Below are 24055 nucleotides of genomic sequence, written 5' to 3'. Positions count from 1 at the left end.
GTCTGCATGTCCTCCCCACAGTCGAGTGGCCTCCGAAAGACATGTGTGAATGGGCGTGTCTTCGCTGAAGGTTGGGCATTGGGCTGGCAACTCGGCACCATAAAAAATCTACTGCCAATCATTAGCGGACCGGAGTTCCTCTGTGGTAACCCCTAACCAGGAAAAGCCGAAAAGACAAACAAAAGTGCACATAGCTATGCTACTGGATACACATTTGGGAAGAAATGAACATATGAATTTGCTAAAGAAAGGTTTACAGGATGGTTATTCAGCAGAATACCTGGGACAAAGGGAAAGAGGAATACTTATATTAACTGGAGGAAGAGCTCCAATAGTGATAGAAGAGGATAAAAAAGATAATGTTAGATATGTAGTACTAAGTAACTACTGGCAAGGGAGGAGGATTATACTTGCATGCATTTATATTCCTCTTAAAACTACTATAATAAATATAACAATGGAGGGTAGATTTTGGAAGAAATGTATGAAAACATTTGGCAAGGTAGGTGTGAATTCAGTACTAGGAGTTCAGAGTGAATTTACATATTATGCCCCAAGATACAAAAACTGGGCTAAACTAGACAGAACTTACATTTCACATGAACATGTGCATTTAATTAAAAGTTTTGATATGCATCTGATAACTATTTCAGATCAATAAAAATGCAAGGTAATTAAATGAAAATGAGACACTGGTGCTTTCCACCTATCTCTTGAAAAGAGCAGAACTGAAGGAATAGGTAGTGGAAATTATACAGGACGTATTATAGAAGTGGGATAAAATTAAAGTGGAGTTTAAAATAGGGTGGAAATAAAAGAAAGAGAGATATGGTTAAGAAGCAACAAGAATTATTTAGAAGGACTGACAAATGTTAAAATAATGCAGACTAGAGGGAATCTCACAGAACAAGAAGAAGAGCAATTGCAGAATGCTAAGCAGAAAATTGTTTTTTGATAATAATGCCAGAGCACAAAAACTTTTAGTGCAATGACTTAGGCAACAGAAAGTAGAAAGAGCTGTCATTAAGCTTAGGGAGCCTATAACAAGGAATATAACAAGAGATCCGTAGAGGTACTAGAAATATTTTGTAACTTTATGAATGTCTGTATAAAGGAGAGAAATATGGAGATCAAGAAAATGTACAAATGGAAATGCTTAAGGAAGAATTAAATATGCCAAGGTTAGCGGTAGATGAGGCTCAATTACTAATCGATAGGATAGGAGGAGGAGATGAGATAAAATGGTGATGTATAACCAATCATCAGGAAAGACCCCAGGAATAGATGGTATTCTTGTGGAAGTTTGGAAGCTAGGAGGGAAAACTGATAAAGATCTGGATGGTTTTGTTTAACAATATTTTAAGAGGAGGAGATGCACCAACATCCTGGAAGAAAGCAGAGATGGCTGTAATACCTAAAGAGGGTAAAGACTGATCATACCCAGCTTCTTATAGGCCCATTTCAATTCTAAACCACAATTATAAAGAGTTTATGTCTATAATGGTTTAAAAAAAATGACAAAGTTGATGCCAAAATTGATAGACATGGATCAGTGTGATTTTGTGGTGGAGGAGGCAAACATTTAACATTAACAAAACATTGATGATCCAGAGGGAAGCTGAATGTAAGAAAACACCACTGCTGTTGGTTGGTTTTGATGCAGAGAAAGCATTTGACAGAGTAAGCTGGGAGTTTATGAGCAGAGCAATGGAAGCATTTGCATTCCCTGATAAAATTATAAAGTTAATTAGGAGGATACATGAGGGATCAGAGGCAAAAATTCAAATGGTTGGGTTCCTCTCTGATAATTCCTGTTTGAGCAGAGGAACCAGGCATGGGGTGTCTTCTTTCCCTGTTGTTACTTACACTATATATAGAACAATTTGCAAAGAAAATAAGAGGCTCATAAATTCAAGGATATAAGCTGAGTCTATTTGCAGATTATAATATTTTATACCTGATAAAACCAGAAAAGGATATTTCAGTGTTCTGGAACATTTCGACTCAGTTTTAAATCTTTTCAGGATACAAAATGAATGAAGCTAAAACAAAGGGAATAGCTGTAAATTATGTACCCAGACACGAAATGGTTCACCAATATCCATATTTATGTAGACATAATAAAATGAAGTACTTAGGAGTATGGATTTAAAAGGATTCTGGTGTGGCAGCTCATGATATGTGGGAAGATATGTGGGAAGATTCTAAACAAAAGATAATACAAAAACTGAGAAATTAGAAGCTCTGTTATATGGATATGTATAGCAATATACAAGCAGTTAAAATGTTTTTAGTCCCTTTAGTTATATATACAGGTAAGGCATATTTTTATCAACCAAAGTTGTGGACAGCAATTAATAAAGTGCTAAAGAATTTTATCTAGGAAGGGAAGATGGCACGAGTCAAGTGGGATATGCTGATTCTTCCAACTGAACAAAGCAGTTTGGGATTACCTGACTTGAAGTAGTATTTCAGAGCTACCCAGTTAAGGCTCCTATATATTGCACAAGCAGAAACCTACAATTCAAAGTGGAAAGGGATGATGATGAAAAAGCGGGAAGCTCAAGAAACAAGGAGAGACTGGGATTTTGGGTGCAGATACTTAAGGAAAACAACAGTAATCATGCAGAATATTATATTCATAAAGTAGCAGTATTCTAAGAACTAAGCCAACACGGGAATGGAGAAAGGAGATTCAGCCAATAGGGATGACTGTAATTAGGGATACAGACAATAGGCAAGAGGGGGCTGGAATGTATCGGAGAAAACAGTTCAAAGAACCAAGATATTGGGAGCAAATAATTAGAGAGGGAAAGGTAATACAATGGGAAGATACCAAGAATGTATTTGGACTGCAGAATAGAGATTGTCTTCCTTATCAAGGATTGATATCAGGGTATAGGAAAATAGAATGAAATAGGGGGGTCCTAAGTGCAAGACCAGCAGTGGCAGAGTTTTTAGTAGAATCTAGAACAGAAGCTGCTGTTAAAAAAGGGATAACTAGTAGAGCATATCAAATATTATATGATAACTATAAGAATCAATCCGAGGAGGTTAGAAAGGATTGGATAAGCAATTCACAATGAAATAATGGGGAGATATATGTATAGCTCCAAAAGATGCAAGAACTTCTAGAAGATTTAGGATCTTTGCTTGGAAGTGTTTACATAGGTATTTTATACCCCAAATGAACTGCAAAGATTTTTTTCCTCAGGAAGACAGCACATGTTGTAGGACTGATGGGGAAAAAAGAGGTAACTGGCAATATATTTTCTGGGAGAGTAATGAGTTGGCAGACTTTAAAAATTCCCTTCAGACTGCTCTGTCAGAGATACTGGGTGAGCAAATTGGTGTAACTGAGGAAATGATTTTTTGAGCTATGATACCGAATCCAAATTGGATAGACTTATTAAGGCCTTGCTGAGTCTAATTATGGTGGCTGCCAAAAAATCAATTACTAGAAAATGGAAATCAAAGGCTAAACCAACTTTACTAGAAGTAGTGAATATTGTAACACAGATAAATTGGGATATTTAGAAAAGGTTAGGAGCAAATTAAATAGGAAAAATGGGAATTGTGGGAATAATACATGTAGAGAAGGAACAAAGTTTAAAAGAAGGCAGGGTTTGAATGAGCTATATAATGTCTGACTGACAATGACTGGATAGATTAGAAGTAATATATAATTGCAATTACAATTATGTCAATATAGCTTGCAATGTATAATGTTTGCAACTAAAATTATGTCAGTATGGTTTGTTTTCATTTATATACATTTATGATTGCCTATGTCTTAAGTGATACTTTAATAAAGATGTTTCTTGTTTAATTAAAAAAAAACACCCCCTGTTGTCATTCTCCATCTTCTGTTAAAAGTCCCTGGATAGTGAATTCATTCACAGCTACTGAAATATGTGTTAGACTTAGACATCCCGTCCCCATTCAACAAAGTTTCTGGCCCTTCCAGAGTGCTAAAATCACCATACTCAGCTTCTTCAATACAGCAGACTGTAAAAAGAATGCAAACAAAATGGTCTGTTACCTTCTTGGATCTATCCAAGGCCTTCAATAACATAATACAGTAAAAACCAATAGATAAGTCAGTCAGTATTAGCCTTTCCACATCCACCATTACACTGTTTCTCAGCTAGCCTGGCAGATCAGAAGCAGTAAAGTGGCAGAATCAATTATCTGCCTTCTTCCCTGTCTCAGTAGGTTTTCTATTAGGATGTATTCTAGGTCCACTCCTATTCACCATATTCATTAATGATCTAAAATCAGCCAGCAAACCTGTCACTATTGTACAATATGCAGATGACTCTACAATCATCAGCTCAGGAACTACAAAGGCAAACTCAAGAGTCAGTCTCAAACACTGGAAAATAGTTACACGATGCACATCCGCTAGGCAATCCAAACCAAACCAAATCAATGCTGTTCACCCTTAAAATCCTCTCAAATCCTAGTTCCTCCTTCATTATCTCTTTATCCCACAAAACTGCAATTGAAGTAGTTTCATGTGCTAAACTGCAAGAAGTCGTTATGGATAGTTAGCTAAGATTTGATTACCAGTTTAAATCCTCCATCAAAACAAATCCAAAACTATGCCTTCTCTACAGAACAACACCTTTTTAATAGATACCATCAGAAAGACACTAGCCCCAGCCTATTTAATACCAACACACTAACTGCCTCCCCTACTTACACAAACCTTTCATCCCATCAATTGACTAAACTTGCCCAGTGCTATCATAAATGGGCCACATTTGCTACCAACTTCCCATTGAAAGCCCATCATTGCATATTCCTAAAGTAACTAAATTGAATGGAACTACCAAACTACCTCTCTTTCTCACAATTAAAAGGTAGTTTATAACATCCTCTATCACTCCAAAAAATATCCATCCCTGTGTAATCTCATTCAAAAATATATACACAGTAAAGTCCTACAGTCTAAGGACATATTCTACTGTCTACAAAATCTCACAATACTGCCGTGATGCCTTCTACTTTAAATTGCATGTCAAAGCTATGGAATAAATGTCCCTTTTCTTTGGGGCAAATCAGCAAGTCACACATATTTAAAACTACAGTTCCACTCTTCATGACTTTATAGATGCTCCCTTGCACCAGGATAATCCTTATTAATCCCAGACCTAGTAGCTTTCTTGAAATCTTCTACTTCTACATTTTACCATTTTTCATTTTCATAAGTCTCTATTAATACTATTCAGCTGTGTCCTCTTCTTTTATGTAATGTATTCTGAACATATTATTTTCAATTCTGGGACTGTAATGAATCAAACATTATTGTTTCTATGTATATTTCCTGGAAATTTTTAACCTGGATCCTTCTCCAAAATTCTGTCTTCTGATTTAACTTACCAATATTGCATTAGTGTGCATATTACTTTACATATTTGCCATGTTGGAGATTTTCTTCCAGGACTTCCAGGGACTTCCAGGGACTTTTTATCCAGCTGGACTTTCCTGGTAAATCCATCCATCCAGGACCCCGTTTTTCCCATTTTTACACATGGGGTTGGGGTGTCACTTTTAAAGTGATAAAGAGCCAAGGTTCACAGCACTGGGTGGCTAGCCCTATGGCCAATTAATGCTAATAAATGGATAAATAAATAACTTCAGCAAAGTCTATATTACAGTATATGGTGTACTGCAGAGTAATCAGAATACTCTGAGGTCCCTGATTTTTCCTTTACTCATGATGAAACTCAGCAATAAGACTAGAGTAGGAGTCAAGATAGTTTTCATGGTGACAGAGGAGTTATGTTTCAAATGTTTCAGAAAGGGTGAGGAGTAAAAAATGCCCCTATAAGCAGCTGATGGGTCAGAAGAGGACTAGTGTTTGTAGTTTTATGAATTTTAGGCTATTCTTCAGTGTTGAGGGGAAGCATAACATGTGACAAAGGTGAATGGTGAGAAGAATTGTCCAGACCCTGATGAACTTTGGAAACAGAATGACAGCATCAGGGCTCCCAAACTATGAACCTTTTTCTGCAGTTTCTTTGTTGTCTGTTATGTAACAGATTAAAAGGAAGACAGACAAACTCAATAGGCTTGGTCTACAGTGAATAAACCCTCTACCCCAAATAGAAAGCTGGAAAAGTGGCTTTTTTGACAAAATCTGTAAAAGACTGATTTACATTTTTTGTTATAGAGCAGTGTTCATCATTTATAAGATGATTTTACTGGAAGTTTTCCTTTTCAGATAAGGTAGCTTATCTCAGTCCAAAAGTTCTGCACATATTAAATATCAAATGGATATCCAGTTTTCAGACAAATATGACATTTTGCACTGCTAATACATAATGGGTTAGGCAAATTACATACATACACTGAGCTTCCTAGTAAACTAAAACTGCTGCTGTAGTGCTCTTGGAATGTTTCAGTTTACAGCTTGATTCACAATTACATGTGCTGATTCTATTGTATATTGTTAAATACTGTTATTACTCTTGTATATTGTTAAATGCTGTTATTAACTCTCCAGATAAACTCTTAATTATGTACATTGTTTTTTTTGTTTGTTTGTTTGTTTTGGTGGGGGGGGGCTTTTCTCCCTGGGCCTCCACTGAAAATGGGCTCATTTCAGCCCAGTGGACTTACCTGGTTAACAAAAACAAATAAATAAATAAATACTTTTGTCCCTTCAAGGCATTGGCAAAGTTCCTGTTATGTAATTTTTGTCTTGGTGGGGTTCATGGGAAAAGTAAGCTGCCATGTGAAGAATGAGTCAGGCTGCAGCACATGATGGTGAAACTCAATTCTTTAAATAAGCTGTTTATATGGGTTTTATTTACATATCTGATTTCTTTTCTGTAGTATGCTTTGTCTTGTAATTACAATGCAGCAGTGACAGTTTTGCTCAGATTACTTTGTATAGTACAGTTCATAGCCCTTGTGGGCCATTTTAAGCCTAATCAATTTTATTTTCAATGGTGAGAATCAAACTGTGTACCTTGTGTCTGTGAGGTAAATACCTTAACCATTATAACAACTTACAACCCTAAATATTTGACTAGCAATCTGTAGACTATTATACGCCTAACCACTAATCAGGTGTGAATGTCAAACTCTGTACCTTGCATCTGTTAAGACAGAGAGCTGAACCATCATGCCATCCCAGTGTCCATAACTTGTATTATCATCTACAGAAAAAGTTAACATTATATCTACAGGACAAGTTCTCACATAACTCATTATAATTTGTGTAGTTGTGTGCAGGGTTGCTACCACCTATGTTAACTGTCTATAACACCAAAACACTATTACAGCAGGTGTTCTTTACACATTTCCACATAATTCCAGTTAAACAAAGATGCTTTCTGTTTATATGTTCATTGTAATCATTTTTATGTCATGATAAAGTGGTACCTTTCACATATATGCCTTTTATTGTTTTGTGGCATTGAAGAGTGGTATGTTTTACATGTGTGCCTTATTGTTTTGTGGCATTGCAGAGTGGTATGTTTTACATTTGTGCCTTACTATTTTATGGCATTGCAGAGTGGCATGTTTTAAATGTGTGCTTTACCATTTTCTGGCATTGCAGAGTGGCATGTTTTACATGTATGCCTTACTGTTTTGTGGCATTGCAGAGTGGTATGTTTCACACGTGTGCCTTGTACTGTTCTCCGGCATGACAGAGTAGTATTTTACTGACTGCCTAAACATGCTTCTTCATGATATGATCCATTAAAAATATTTTGAACAGGTTGTCAGAATTCTTTCAGATATTGAACATTGAATACATTCAATGCATTGTGATAGCCTGCCATGCCCCTCACACAGTGTGTCATCTGTACATTTTACCATACAACCATGTACAGCAGCAGTGATTTCAGGTGTGAAGTGTTATTTTATAGTATTACTTTATTATCTGCACAATCTGAGATGATATCCCTATATTGCTGATTACCATTTGAGTAACAAACATAGGAAAGAACAGATTATTTTAATAAAAATGACATAATCTTATCATCTTTAGTAGTTTCACTAGCAGCTACAGTTAATAAAGAGAGACTGATATAACAACTTCAGGTAATAACTTGCTGCTGCTTCATATTAGACAATGGCTGTGTAAATCCATGAACTTTAATCTGTCAGTAAACCACAGCAGCAATGATGATTTGAGCACTGACTTCATGCTACTTTGTACACAGTAAAATTATCATTATTACTATTAGTCGTAGTAGTAGTAGTGGTAGTAGTAGTAACAATGGTGACACTGGTAGTCATAGTGGTATTAATAGCAGCAGTAGTAGTTATAGTGGTAGTAGCAGTATTAGTTGTACCAGTAGTAGTTGTACTGGTAGTAGTAGTAGCAGTAGTAATAGCAGAGTAGTCGTAGTGGTAGTAGTAGTAATAGTAATAGTAGTGGTAGTAGTCAGAGCCAGATCAGGGTCAAATGGGATCCTAGGCAATGTAATGGACTGGGACTCTCGGCCGGTAGCAGCTATCCCCAGCCACCCCATTACTTGGCTATTTCTCCCCAGTTAACATAAACGTTGGTCATGCCTATTAATGTGCAAGCTATTTTCTTCTGCAATGATTACAGATATTTGGATTTAATTTAAAATATTTATTTCAAATTTTATAGCATGGTGCTCCAGTTTCCTCCCATATCCCAAAGACATGTTGTAGGTGGATTGGACACTCTAAATTAGCCCTAGGTGTGAATGTGTGTGCCTTCTGTGGAAGGTTGGGCACTGGGCTGGCAACTCAACACTGTAAAACTCCACTGCCAATCATGAGCAGACAGGTGATCCGCTGTGGCGACCCCTAACTGGGAAAAAGCCGAAAGCAGAAGAAGAAGAAGAAGATTTCAAATTTTATAGCATGAACACTGATAGGCATTTGCTAAACAACACAACACAGTCCAAAAATGAAATCAGACTTAGCTTTAACAGTAAACTTCTTTGCGCTTGACACTCACATTCATCAAAACAACATCGAAACCCACATTCAAAGAAAATACATTTGGCCAGTGCCAAATAAAGTTTACCTTGGGGTGGTTTTCAAACCAGAGACCCCTTGCACACAGTTTTAGGACAATGCAGACATGCATGAATTATTTGATTCACCTTCCTGATTGTATTACATTATATTCCTTGTATAATACAGCAGAACTTGTTAGAGTGTTTTTAAATTTGTAGTTTGATCATCTTTTCAGTAAGCAATGAAACAAAAAGTATGAACCAGTAATGAGAAGCCTGCCCATTTCAGAACATTTCAACCATAAAAGCCCACTCAAACCTCTGCCATTACAATACACTCAACATCAGTCAATATACACCATCTCTGCAGAAGTAAAAGCCATCTGAATAATTCCACATTATAAAGATCTGTAACTTATGAAGAGGTTGCTGCTAGCAAACAACTATTTTAGTGTTTCATCTACAAATTCCGAGCCTTCTCCCCTTGAATAACCTGCCAAGGTTAAATTAAAAAAATGGTAAGCTGGTAATATTGAAATAGGGAATGGATAGCAAACCAACAACAGGTTCATAGTTACTAGGAATCTCATCCTAAGGAGGATGCACTCAGGACTGCAGCACCCCCCCTTAAAGTACAACACAGTATAAGCAATCCATCTACACGGAGTGGGAGTAGAAACCCCCCCCCAACTTTGTGCATCAAAACCAAGTATGTTACCTGTTGTGCGACTAACACTGATTTTTACATACTGTAGCAGAAACAGTGATGGTCATTTGCTAAACAAAACAGTTGCACATAGAAATCAAACTTGAGCAAACAAGCATGAGCAGTAATAAACCTCTTATCTTGAAGCTCACAATTCCTTTAAAATGCACTAAAACTCATACTTTTTGAATAGTCTAGTAGTTGGTGAAAAGTATTCAGGTTCTTGTCACCTGTAACTAAGGTACAGGGTTTGAGCCTGAGCATATTAACTAGCCTGCCATCCCTAACTAGAGCATCACACACACACACACACACACACACACACACACACACACACACACACACACACACACACACACACACACACACACACACACACACACACACACACACACACACACAAAGGCATAAATAAGTCAATGTCCAGGCAGCAAAAGAAGTAAGTACAAGAAAGGCATAAATGCTGCATTTGTAGATTCGGAAAAGAAGCAAGCCACAGCAGGTGTGTGTGTTGATGCATGTGGGGACACACAGAGTATCAGATTAATTTGCATCTTTTTTCAGACATTAGGTTATAGTAGCAGTGAGTAGCCAGCTCTGCTTGCATTTTGGAAAGGCCCAGCCAGACTCTATATCAAGCCAGTAAGAAGAACCTATACTAGTTAGTAAGGAAGAAATGCAAATTTTATGTTTAGCAGCTCACAGATGCTTTTCACAGTTTGTAGCATTTTTAGTATATTTTGGAGTGAACTAAATATAGTAAGTAAGATGTGCACTGGTCATGGTAATAGCTAGCTTAAGTCAAACACTTTCTATGCATGCAGAGCACCTGTATTTACTTATTTAATTACTTATTTATGTGAATGTTATGTTACTCATATGAGCGAACTGGTTCAGGGGCCGTTATGTATGTATGTATGTATGGATCCATGTATTCATTTGTTTGAATACTTACTTAATGACTTATGTTAATCAAATAAGAGGCTTGGTCCAGGGATCCTTTTCAGTCATGACTGAAGGAAGTATTCAAAAGAAATGAATCATGACAAGTACAGGAATACATGAGCAGTTCATATATGAGGAATAAAGTTTTATTCAGCCACAACTATTTGTAGTTCAGTGAAAATTGAAACTGATTTTTTTTATTTTCCATTTTTATAGCAGCATAGATTAATGCCAATATCCATAAATGTTTAAAGAAGTGAAGCTGGATCCAGAATTGGGCTGTAGATAAGGATGGTCTAAACATATGGTAGTTAATACGGAGCTGTTAACAATTTACTTTGAGTAGTTTTGGCTTTTATTCTGTCCATTTCCATTTACTTACAGGATGATGCTCATCACCTAACGTAACCAAATCATTCCTAAAATGTGGCAATTGTGTCAAGTGGGTTTACCTTGTTAAAAAAAAACAGAAAAGTACTCCGGGTCTCACATTTTGTAACTGACACAAGTTTTTACTGATTGGTCTTTCTGTGTGACCTTCTCACTCTTTCTTTTGTTTTTTTTAGAAGGGATATTTTGCAGTCACCCTAATTGTAATGGAAATCAGCTGGGTATAACAGCCCTGTGTTTCTTATGTTTAGTCAAACACTCTGCTTGTGCTGTGCTGATGAGGTCATAACAAGGCTGAAATATGCATATCACAGCTAGTGGGGTTAGGCTTTATTGGCCTGAATTTGTCCATTTAAACAATTTAAAAGGTAATAAGTCATGGGCATTCAGAATTGCCATATAGCTGAAACACCTGATGTTCATTAGGGTCATTTGCATATATCCCATATGTCTCTGATACAAGAGGTTTGATAGGTCACTCAGTGGAAGTTCTAACTTGGCTGGAGTTTTCATTTAGTTTTTACTGATTGGTTTTTCTGTGTGACCTTCTCATTCTTTGTTTTGGGGTAAGAATATGGGGAAATACTAGGATTATTCTGCAAGATGAGGGACAGTTCAGAGGTATGATTTCTGTGGGTTTGGTTCTCCACTCCCTTCCACTTGTAAGGTGCAGTCTGCTTTACAGCAAGCCTATTCATAAATGTCAGAGATGCAGGCAATATCATAGAGGATCTGACCCTATGCAGGGAGTAGATCGGCATTCCTTCAAGTAGCCCTCAACCCTCCATTCCCAAAATGTTGAACAAATGGGAAAAATGTGGAGCGCTTGCTAAAATCTTGTTAGGAAGCTTGTAGGATGTTTTAACATGTTACATTACACTTAGGAATAATTATTTTTATGAGTTACTAGGAATCAGAATTATTTGCTACGGATATTAGTTAATTTCTTACACTTGACTTCCAGTCATGACATGCAATGGAGTGGAAAGGAATGAGTATGGTTCTCTCCCTTCATTAGAAAAAGGTGTTGTTAGAATATTTTGGAACATATAGAAAGTGTTTGTCGGTTGAGTAAGTGGGCAGCAGTTGCTGGATGAGAAATAAGGACTAGATGTATGACAAGTAAAAATAAAAGGGCAGTTAAAAAGAAAAGAGTAATAATCTCAAACGTAAAATCAGATAAGTAAAGTGAACTGGTGCAATTGAAGGTTATCCCCAATGCTGGTGGAATGGCACTGGCAGCTGTGTTTAGTCTGATAATGTAGAAGATTTACATTATAAATATGAAGATGTCTGAATATATGGGAAGGACAACCAGTAAGATTAGAGACATTTAACATATCTTAATGTCCCACTCGGATCATAAAAGACAGATGTATGAGACTCTTGTGGACTTGACTCATAGAACTGCAGCTGCTGAATCCAAGCTTGACTTGCTAGAGAGTAAGCAGATTGTTGCTGAGGGTCAAAGCAGAAAAAAAAATGTGCACTTCATGGATATACCAGAGAACATGGAAGGTGCAGACTGTGCTTAATTTCTTGCCTGGAAGCTGGTTGACATGCCAGTGCTTTTTTGTTTCGGTCATTCACATTGAAAATTAGAGAAAGAATCCTAATGGGTATGAGGAAAAAACAGAAAATAATTAAAATTAATGACTCCTGTATCTTGTGCAACCATTATTTTGCTGTGGAACCCAGAAGAAAGAGTATAAAGTTTCAACATGTAGTGTAGAAGTGCAAGGCACATGGATGGGGAAGGAGTTGGATTTAACATGCCATGATACTGAACTTTCTACTGGGAAACCTCATGTCTTTCAGCAGAGGAGGCAGAGAGGAAGATAATTTCTTACACGGTTTGCTGAGTTATTGAAGGAAAGCCAGGATCCAGAAAAGTCAAGCCAGGTCAACAATCACATAGAAGACGAATGTGAATTCCTATCTATCTTTTTTTCTGGAAAAGTATGCTTGTCAAATAAAGTGGAGGAAGAAGAATCATCAAAGTCACTGTACCTTGAAATGATCATTGTCAGAATGGTGACTTTTGGATAACTTGTTGAGATTTTTAAAGATTATGAAACATTTCAGTTGACGATCCATAAGAACACAGTAGAAAGATGGTAGAGGAGGAGATGTGCATGATCAAGTGGATAGTCACAACATATTCACTGAACAAGGAGCTGGTAAGTTTGTACAACTGGTGTTTTGACAATTGGTCAGTATGTGCAAACCAGTCCTAGACCAGAGGTTGAGCCTCTTGTGTGGAAATGTAGTTTGCCTGTATAATATATTTTTGCTTGTTTTTCCTTTTTTCTCTGCTCTTCCCTTTTCAAATTGCAGGTGGTAGGTTGTTGCACAGCAAGAGAACTATGCTTAGTTTGGTACCAAGGAGACAGCACTGTACTTAAAAACAAGTTTAGCTCACTGGGGTTGTCAAGCATGGAAAGTGTATCGTTTACTTTTCCAAAATACATGGTGCATATCTTTTAAGACATGTGGATTAGGATTCTAAGTTGGATTGTTAACAGACTTGTATGCCCAATAAAATGCAAGAGGATCATAGTTTAACTTAGACAGATTGCTTTAGTTTTCTTGCTGGAGACTCATCTGAATGAGAGAAAATTACTAAACTGAGTATATTTGGGTTTCAGATCTGATGCATTCAGAGTACCTAGAAGCATATAGGTAGGTACTAGGCTATCGGCCCTGGGGCCTATATAAGCCTAGTCAAAAAAGTTCCCTGGCTTTTGCCACCCAAGAAAGTTATTTTCCTGTGCCCCTGTCTAGCAGACCCACAGAAGTGATCCTGGGGTGAATTTCCTATTTCCCATCCAATTGTGTCACTCTTCTCTTAGGACAAGAGATGTGGACAAAGCTAAACATAATGGTGGGAAGGCCCAAAAATAGGGACATATTTTATATATTGCTCTTATAAACATAGAAAATTGGTTAAATAACTAGTTTTGTATTGGCATACATTTTCTGAGGGGATGTGGAGTCTGAAAGTTTCTCATTATTATGTGACTTTTGGATATGAAAAAGGGAAACACCCCGAGGGAGGACGAGACTCCCACTGCCCAGTGAGATGTGCCAGAGATCCAAGAAGTTTGTATTACTGATTCTCATGAAACTGTTTAATGAGGTCCAGATTATAGGAATTTTCCCATCTTCCTAGAAGAAGGCAATAATTACAATGATATTAACGCACAGTAAATAAGCTACCCTTCCTGAGTCTTACCTTCCCAACTCAGTTCTTAATCATGACTATAAGATATTAATTTTTCTAACTTTCCCAACTCAGTACTTAACCATGACTATAAGATACTAATTTTTTTGACCAAGAGATTAGTGAATACTATCCCATCCCAAGTACATCTAGATCAAACCACCTTTGGGAATCACTGGACAACGTTCGATAATGTTGCAAAGACTACTGAGATATTGAACTAAGTTTCAAAATCAGGAGGTCTGTTGTTTTTACTTATAGTTTTGGTGCCTAAAAGGCAACACAGTGAATTGGAATTTTCTATGGGCTCCACCATTTTGGCTTTCATGAACAGCTAATGTCTTTATTGCAGAAGCTAGATACAGGATCATAAGCACAGGTCAAAGTTTGGGCTAAACCATCCCCCTATTTTCCATTGATAAGAGGTACATGTCATGGGTGACAATTGTTACCTCTAGTTTTTGCTTTGTGCATGTAGGCTCTGGCCAAGGTCTGAGGAAGGCAAACTATAGGGGGTACCTGATAGCAAATAGGGAATTCAAGCTGTTGGTGTATATTGTTATCTATTATGATACTCAGGTGTTCCAGAGGAGGATCTGCCCAGTATGTTTTAGGTGCTTGAAGGATATGGGAGATTGACAGATACAAACTAAATATATCAAAGACCATAGCCCCATGTGTTAATTATAGTCCTTCCCATAAATTAAACTCTGAATATTCATTTTAGGACAGTAATGTGGGCTTCAATTATTTAGAGATCATATTCAGGAGACAATAGAATACATAGTGAATAGGGTCTAAAATAACATCTTGCAGAAGACAAAAGACTTTTAGGAAACAGAAACATGCAATTATGAATATTCCCCGAAGGGTGTAGCCATTAGAATGGTTCTCTTTATTTGATGTTCTTTATGCAGTGATGAGGATACTGATCCTCCCTCCTGTGTGTTTTCGTAAGACATGAGACAGGTTATCTACATCTTTCCTTTGGGAAGGTCTGAAACCACAGCAAGCATGGGAGGTATTGACACTTAGTGCAAAAGAAGGGGGCAGGGTTCCCATTTTTGAGAAGTACACTAAAGCGATGTTCATGGCACATTTCTAAAAAAAATGATCATACAATCTGGAACATACTTATGACTGGTATGAGACACCATGGGATTGTTACCTAGATCAGTGAGGTCATCTCCAATCTGTTGAATAAGATAGTGTAACATACAAAAATTAGACTTTGAATGTATAAGCTAATTCCGGTTACTCAAAGAGCACAGCTTGACCCTGGGTGATCATGTCAGAGAGACTGGATAAATCAACACTAACAGGTTGCAATATGTGGATCAACAAATGGAGAATGTCTTCGGATTCTGAATTACAGAATTGTGCAAGAGATGGAAAAGGATCACACCGTTAAATACAGACTGAGGTGGGAAACGCCAATGTAGTATTAACTCCAGTTACAGAACTGGTTAAAACTGATATACCTTTCAAGATATGCCACTAAATCCAGAAAATACAGATTCTTCAGATAGAAGTGCCTATTCAAGGTTTTTATATAGGCCTGTTAGGCTCTCAAGGCTTTGACCAGGTACAAGGTCCTGTTGTTGGAGGTGTGATGAACAGTCTTTTGGTTACAGGTCTCACTTTTCTGGTTATGCCCTAAATTAGTGCTTTTCCAGAGAGATTTTCAGGATGTTATATATCATGGCTGAGGACTAAATACCTTGATCTTACTATAAACCCCAACTCCACATCTAAAGTTTGATATTGTCCTTTACATTTTGTTCCTTAGGACAAGAAGACCATGACCAAAATATGGAAAATGGCCAACCAAGCTACTATTGATTCCATAAAACATTTAGTCTGAGGAGAATAGCTATGAAGCAGCACATCTCAGGCTGATGTTTAGGTGGTGTTTGATAGTGGACCATTTAGATGTTCAGGTAATTGCTTCACTGGCTTTTGAAATGATTTAGCTTTTATTAACATGCATTTTTTCCACAGTATGGTTAAATATAACATAAGCTCGACTGTTTAAAAAACCTGCTGACTGCTAACATTCTGTTTTGGGGATCTCATTCTGCCAATCCGTAGCTTTTATATGAGACTATCAAAATTAGATACATGCATTATGATGCTATTGTGTTTTATGTTGTACTGTCTATGTGTAGTTATGGTTTATTGACAAATTAAACTGAAATTTTCATCCAAGAAAGTGATTAACACTGAATGTGTGACAGACCTTTCCATTGCTGGACATCATGGAACACAGACTTTCAAAGACTCAAAATGAGGAACACTTCTCATGAGATAAAGCTAAGTGGTGTGTTCCTTCAGAACACAATATTATGTAAGCAGCCTCAATATTTTACTGGTATTTTAAGACAGAATTTCAGGGTTTGGGGTAGATAGGAGAGGGCAAACAAAAGTGAGTTCACAAGACTGTATGAAGGTAAGATAAAACAATACTGTATAAACATAAGATAGACAAACCCCAGGATTCAGCAAGCTCTGCATGGTGTGCAGGAATAGTGCAAGAGCTGCTGCAGGCAATATGGCTGCCGTGCGATCTAGGAATAATTTCCCCTGTATGCTAATTATCTCATTTGCTGGTGTAAACCATGCAAATGAAGTAAATTAGTGATTCAGGTGCAGGAATAAGAAATGTATTCAGCCAGTAGCTGAATACATATCTGCAAACTATAAAACGGAGGCATGACAGCTCATACAAATGGATGTATTAGAAGGGTTAGGCATGCCAAAGCCAAATATATGGCCATAGGCATGAAAAATAATTTTAAAATTATAAAAATTAACTTTTTTGTTGACTGACTTCAGCTGTTTAAATTGAAAATAATAAAAAAAGCTGGAAATAAGCTTTTAAACCAAAATCATAATTTTCCCATAATAGTCAGTGGCATGCATAACACAACAAAACCATGGATCAGTGGTTGCTAAGGGTGAAGGCTGAGTGTCAGATTTGTAACCATGCATTAGCAGTCAATCCTATGCAAATTAGGGCAATGATACTGAATCACAGATTTCCCCCTCAGTGCAACTGTGTAGGTGCAGTGATGACTTCATAAGAAGGTGTGTCAGGGTATGTCTGAAGCTGCCTAGCAGACTTACATTGCCTAAAAAAACAGGAAATATCTGAGCACTGAGTTTGGGTGGTGCACCTCGGGGGTTAAACAGGAAGGCAATGGGAAGGGAAAATAGCAGTAGGAAGGTAATCAAGAAGAATTAGCATAGTTGGCAGGTGAAATGTATCAGAACCAGCCAATTACACAGGCAGCAGCCCAGCCCAGCTCAGCACACTACTATAAACTATGCAAACACCTTTTGCTCTGTTTTTTCCCACAAACTCTACACCACCGGTGTACACAAATGGGGAAACTTTACCTAACAAAAGCAACAAAATAATAGGAGCTGCTTTAGCTCTCATAAATCAACATGTGAAAGAGGCTGAGGGTGGCGAGGATGACAATACTGATGACCAACCCACAGTGAGGAGAAAGAGAAGATTGTACAGACCCAGGGTAACCTACCAGGGACTATATGAGCGGGAGATAGTGGAGCACTATAGGGTGGACAGGTACCTCCTACAGCAAATTGTTGAGCTGTACTGCACAGAACCGATCCAGTGGATACCAAGGTATGTGTAGGCTTACAGGTATTAGCATCCAGGGTACTCCACCAGTTCCTGGATGCCATGTCCACCCATGAGGCATTGACCAGCAATATGCATCTCTTCCACCAAATATGCACATGTGAGTCTACATAAACAGCAAGGATTATAATGAATGTGTGTGGAAGCTATCACGACTCCCACATCTGGCATATGATGCAGCTGTACCAGAGATTTGCCAATGGAGACATCCCATATGGCCAACTAGTGGGGGATGCTGGTTACACATTGGATGTATGGCTGATGACACCCATCAGAAATACACACATACCTGAACAAGAACTCCATAATGAGCCACACACACAGACCAGAATCATAATAGAGCATGCATTTGGGAAGCTCAAGTCATGGTTCTGGTGCCTGGACATATCTGGTGGAGCCTTGCAGTGCTCTACAGCTACACATAATCAAATTGTCATTGTATGTGCCATGCTACACAATATGATCCTGCAGAAACAACTGCAGCAGGAATAGCATGGGGCAAGGCCACACCCCCCCACCATTGCCAAGGCAGGCACAGGGACAGAGTGACTCAGAGGAGGAACAACCTGACTTGTCCCTGTAGGCAGAAGGAGGTGTGCCCAGTATGCCCAAGCTTTGGCAAAGAGGCAATGCATAGCACATACACTGACATGGTAGGAAAAGGGATGCCAAACATGACACTACCTGTGCTTAACCATGTATAGGGAGTGTACTATGTGCATCCATCATTGTCAGCCCTCCAGCACCATCCTCAATACTGGCACAGCCACAAGGTAAGTCACTCTCACTATCAATTGCTGAATGGAGTAGTATGTTCTGCTACTTGTATCTATGGTACGGATGTGAGCATGCAAGGGAATCAGGTGGCTGAATGGGATGGCAGCAGATAGTAGACACCTATATGGGCAGCATGAAATCCATAACAAATACTGGTGTCAGCAAAGTAGGCAGTACTAGACAAGTGACAAGACCCACTTCAGGACATGTGGTGGGCCAAATATCTATCCATAGGACATACACATGCATGTCAGTGAGGCTCACATACCCAACAACAGTCTCAGCCAGCAGGACAGGGGCAGACGACCACAAAGAAAGGCTGTGCTCAGGCCTCCAATTGATGGCAATGGAGAACAGCCCCCCCTCCAGACCTACATAGACAGACTACAACAGGTCAGGCAGTAGGTTGTTAGTTCTGAAGGGTAAGAAGTCGGAAACTGAAATGTAGGTCAATAAAACCTAAAATCTGTACTACACTGATATGCCTCTAGTCTGCATGATAGGTCAGAATACAAAATGAAATGGAAGCCAACAGAGTACCTGAAATACCAGTACGGTCATAGCAAAGGTTTACAGTTGTCAGGTGTGCCCCCCCACAATCCTATGTAGAAATGTAGTAACATGTATGTGTGGGTATAATAACAGTGGACACAGATTACCTGAGCTGGGCAAATTAGCAGGATAGATTGCTGCACATGTACAATATGCAGAGTTCTGTGTTTTAGGTTTTTGTGCATTGTATATTGTGTGAAAGTGGTCAGCATGTAAGCATGGAGGGTTGTCTCCCAGTGGCCAATGGCTAGTACTGTTGATGACAGGGCCTAGTACTCACAACAGCAGTGCCAAACACAATGCATCCCAGCAAGACCCAATCCAGCAGTAACCCATACTAATTGTTCAGATGTGATATATGTCACCATCTGAAAGATGGATATGGCATGAATGTGGGCCCAGACATACAAAAAGTACACCGATGGAAGTACCCTAGACAGAGAGTGCATAAAATTTTACTGTCAAATGGACACACTTTTGGAATTGTACATACAGGTTAGCAGCACATTAGTTGTCTGTGTAGTATGGAATACTGATGTAGTCTGGCCAAACAGTGGCAGACCACAAAAGGTGCAGTTATGAAGTACTGAGAAACTGCTGATGTCCCCGCACAAGCCAGCATAAGGGGGATGCCCCATGTATATCTGTGAGTCAGCTGCAAGTAGTTTCCTTAGCATACATGCACTCAGCTCACCCCACCATCAGTCACAGGTACCTTGTAGGTCATATCCCTGTTGTTGGGAATGAGTACAATATGACACCCACTTTTGTATGGGAATACCCACAGAATGCAGCATGCTGAAGAGGTGTCCCATGCAGGTGTGTTCCTAGCTGTAAGCAGCACCCTGCCAGCATCCACACCAATGGATTAATAAGGACAGAAACTATTGCCATTAACACCTTGCACACCCACCCTGTCATCCCAGGGGAATACAGTGGCTTGCAGCCTGGGACTGCGGGAATGACAGAATGCACTGGCCTGCTACAGATGGCCTGCATCACTACCAAATGCCCTACAGTCCTCTGCAAAGGCCTGTGTCTCACCTATACTGCCAATGTATATCTCATGCAGTCCCAAATAATGACATAACACAGTCCACAGAACACAAATGCAAGGCCATGTCGACAAATCCCAGTAGCATGTCCATCATGTCCTACTGCATGAACTGTAGACCACCCCTAAATACTGCTGGGATGAAGTGATAACTATAGGGATACCTATCAGATATTGCTTGTATAATGTTAGGAAAAGGATAGAATAACAGAGGGTGGGTAGAAACATGGATGCCATGGAGTGTGTGAAGTCTGAAACTCTGATGTGTGCCCATACTATCCCTGCCTGCAAACACATGAATGGGTGGCTACAAACCTGCTCGTAAATCACAATGTGAAGGGGTAATTACCAGAAATATGAGCCCTGCCTCTGGGTAACCTGTGTGAATTTGTACAGCTGAGAGGTACGGCCACAGCAGGATATGGCCATTCTATCACGTCGATAGATGTACAAATATGGGATCCTCAGCCACCACAGTACCAAGGTGCTGGACCAATTACACAGACCCATCAGCAAGTGTCTGCAGCTTCCCCTCCAGAATGACATGATTGTGCAAGAATATGTAAGCTGCAGACCACAATACTGGACACAGCTTCATTCATCTTGTATTCCGCAGGAAATTACTGCGAGCAAATACGTATATTTTTCAGTAGTTGATGACATAATATATCACAGTGTAAAACAGTACATATGTCTCTATATCTCTGCTAACACCAAAACCATGTAGCAGAAGCAGCACATACACAATTAGTTACAGTATCCCACTATCCTTTGCCCATTGTGACCCCATATTTTCAACCTATCTACAGATATCCTGCAGAAACAGGTTGCTAGCTGTAGGTGTAGAGCACAAATGCCTGAACTGGAGTACAACCTACCTGGAATGGATTCACACATTCAATACAGAAGGTCATACTGGGCATGCTCCCACACTTAGAGAAATGAAGTCCATGTCTGACAACAAAATACAGAAGGGTCATACTGGGCGTGCTCCTACACTTACAGAAATGAAGCCCATTTCCAGTAACAACAGTGGGCTATATATATCTGTCAGTCGCAGATATCTGTGCACACACTCCACATTGCACACCAGTCATGCTCTGCACACACATCGGGTAGGAATACACACATATATCCAAGGCAACACACTATAATAGGTCAAACATACACAAACATAGATGTGGGGAAGAGAAAGACAGACAGTGACAAAGAGCTTCCCATCATAAGGCCTGTCCCACCCAGCACACATCCAATTGACCAATATCACATGATGTGCAAATGTCTATCACTGTAGACATTTGCTTCTGGTAGCCCTCAGCACTAAAGTGTCTGTGGTACTTGTGATAACTGTGTAACATGACAGTACAAGTCATTATTCATCTAGCAGTTCTATACGCAGTCCTGTCAAATGTAAAGTTGTGTGTGACTGAGTGTCGTGTGTGTGCTTCCAGAGGAATGGTTTATGGCTCATTCACACACACTGCACTCCCCATTACCCTAATTTAGCTATCTTGCTGATGTCAGTCACCTTGAAATATCCCTTTGGACAAAGATAATCCCTATAAGCTCTTTGGCATATGCAGTAACTGCATAATGCTATTGTATGATGTATTAGTAAGGTAGAAGTTCTAATCCCACACATGACAACTGCAAAACTCTGTGTGTATGTAGGGATCAATGCTTTTGAGGCCATTCACAGTCACTACACCTTCCATTGCCCTACTTTACCAAGCCTGCTGATATCATTCACCTTGAAATACACCTTTAGAGAAGGGTTAGCTCTATAAGCTCTGTGACACGTGCTATGACTGCATAATTCTATAGTATGATGTAGAAGTTGTAATCCCTGACATGGCAACTGTGAAACTCTGTATGTGTCTGCTTGTGTGTGTGGGGATCAATGCTTTTGAGGCCATTCACAGTCACTACACCTTCCATTGCCATACTTTACCAAGCCTGCTGATGTCATTCACCCTGAAATATACCTTTGGAGAAAGGCTAGCTCTATAAGCTCTGTGGCACATGCTATAACTGCATAATCACTAGAGTGTGATGTACTAGTTAGGTAGGAGTTCTAATCCCAGCCATGACAACTGTGAAACTCTGTGTGTGTGTGTGTGTGTGTGTGTGTGTGTGTGTGTGTGTGTGTGTGTGTGTGTGTGTGTGTGTGTGTAGGGATCAATGCTTTTGAGGCCATTCACAGTTACTACACCTTCCATTGCCCTACTTTAGCAAGACTACTGATGTCATTCACCTAAATAAATCTTTGGAGAAAAGCTAACCCTATAAGCTCAGTGGTGCATGCTAGGACTGCATATTGCTATAGTGTGATGACCTAGTTAGGTAGGATTTCTAATCCCAGACATGACAACTGTGAAACTCTATGTGTTTTGTGTGGTGGGATAAATGCTTTTGAGGCCATTCACAGTCACTACACCTCCCATTGCCCTACTTTAGCAAGGCTGCTGATGTCATTCACCTTGACATACACCTTTGGAGAAGGGCTAGCCCTATAAGCTCTGTGGCATGTGCTATAAGTGCATATTGCTATAGTGGGATGTACTAGTTAGGTTGGAGTTCTAATCCCAGACATGGCAACTGTGGAACTCGGCATGTGTGTGTGTGTGTGTGTGTGTGTGTGTGTGTGTGTGTGTGTGTGTGTGCGTGTGTGCGTGTGTGTAGAGAGTACAGTCACTACACCACCCATTGCCTTACTTTAACAAGGCTGCTGATGTCATCTACCTTGAAAAACACCTTTGAAGAAAGGCTAGCTCTATAAGCTCTGTGGCACATGCTATAACTGCATAATCACTGTTCTAATCCCAGCCATGACAACTGTGAAACTCTGTGTGTGTGTGTGTGTGTGTGTGTGTGTGTGTGTAAGGATCAATGCTTTTGAGGCCATTTACAGTCACTACACCTTCCATTGCCCTACTTTAGCAAGACTACTGATGTCATTCACCTAAATAAATCTTTGGAGAAAAGCTAACCCTATAAGCTCAGTGGTGCATGCTAGGACTGCATATTGCTATAGTGTGATGACCTAGTTAGGTAGGATTTCTAATCCCAGACATGACAACTGTGAAACTCTATGTGTTTTGTGTGGTGGGATATGCTTTTTTGGCCCATTCACAGTCACTACACCTCTCATTGCCCTACTTTAGCAAGGCTGCTGATGTCATTCACCTTGACATACACCTTTGGAGAAGGGCTAGCCCTATAAGCTCTGTGGCATGTGCTATAAGTGCATATTGCTATAGTGGGATGTACTAGTTAGGTTGGAGTTCTAATCCCAGACATGGCAACTGTGGAACTCGGCATGTGTGTGTGTGTGTGTGTGTGTGTGTGTGTGTGTGTGTGTGTGTGTGTGTGTGTGTGTAGAGAGTAATGGTTTTGAGGCCACTCACAGTCACTACACCTTCCATTGCCCTACTTTAACAAGGCTGCTGATGTCATCTACCTTGAAATATACCTTTGGAGAAGGGGTAGCTCTATAAGCTCCGTGGTGCATGCCAAAAATGCAGAACAATGTAGTAGCAGTAACTACACAGCTATGGGTTTGAATCCCATCTGTGGCAAGTGTTTATGGGTGTACCTCTTAGTTTTTGCCCTATTTAGAGCCTGTACACATCTCCTAGCATGACTTTAGCAGTCCTGCAGATATCACCCACCTAACAAGTATCTGTTGCAAAAGCTATAGCATGTCAGGTCAGTGGTGTATGTGGTAAATGTGTAACATAATGGTCTGTGAAGGTTGTTAGATACAGGTTTGAACCTCACCCCT

Source organism: Protopterus annectens, chromosome 2.part1 (assembly GCF_019279795.1).
Source record: "Protopterus annectens isolate FY-2018-M chromosome 2.part1, PAN1.0, whole genome shotgun sequence".
NCBI classification, from domain to species: domain Eukaryota; kingdom Metazoa; phylum Chordata; order Ceratodontiformes; family Protopteridae; genus Protopterus; species Protopterus annectens.
The sequence above is the reverse complement of the archived record's forward strand: the minus strand, read 5'-3'. Positions refer to the sequence as shown.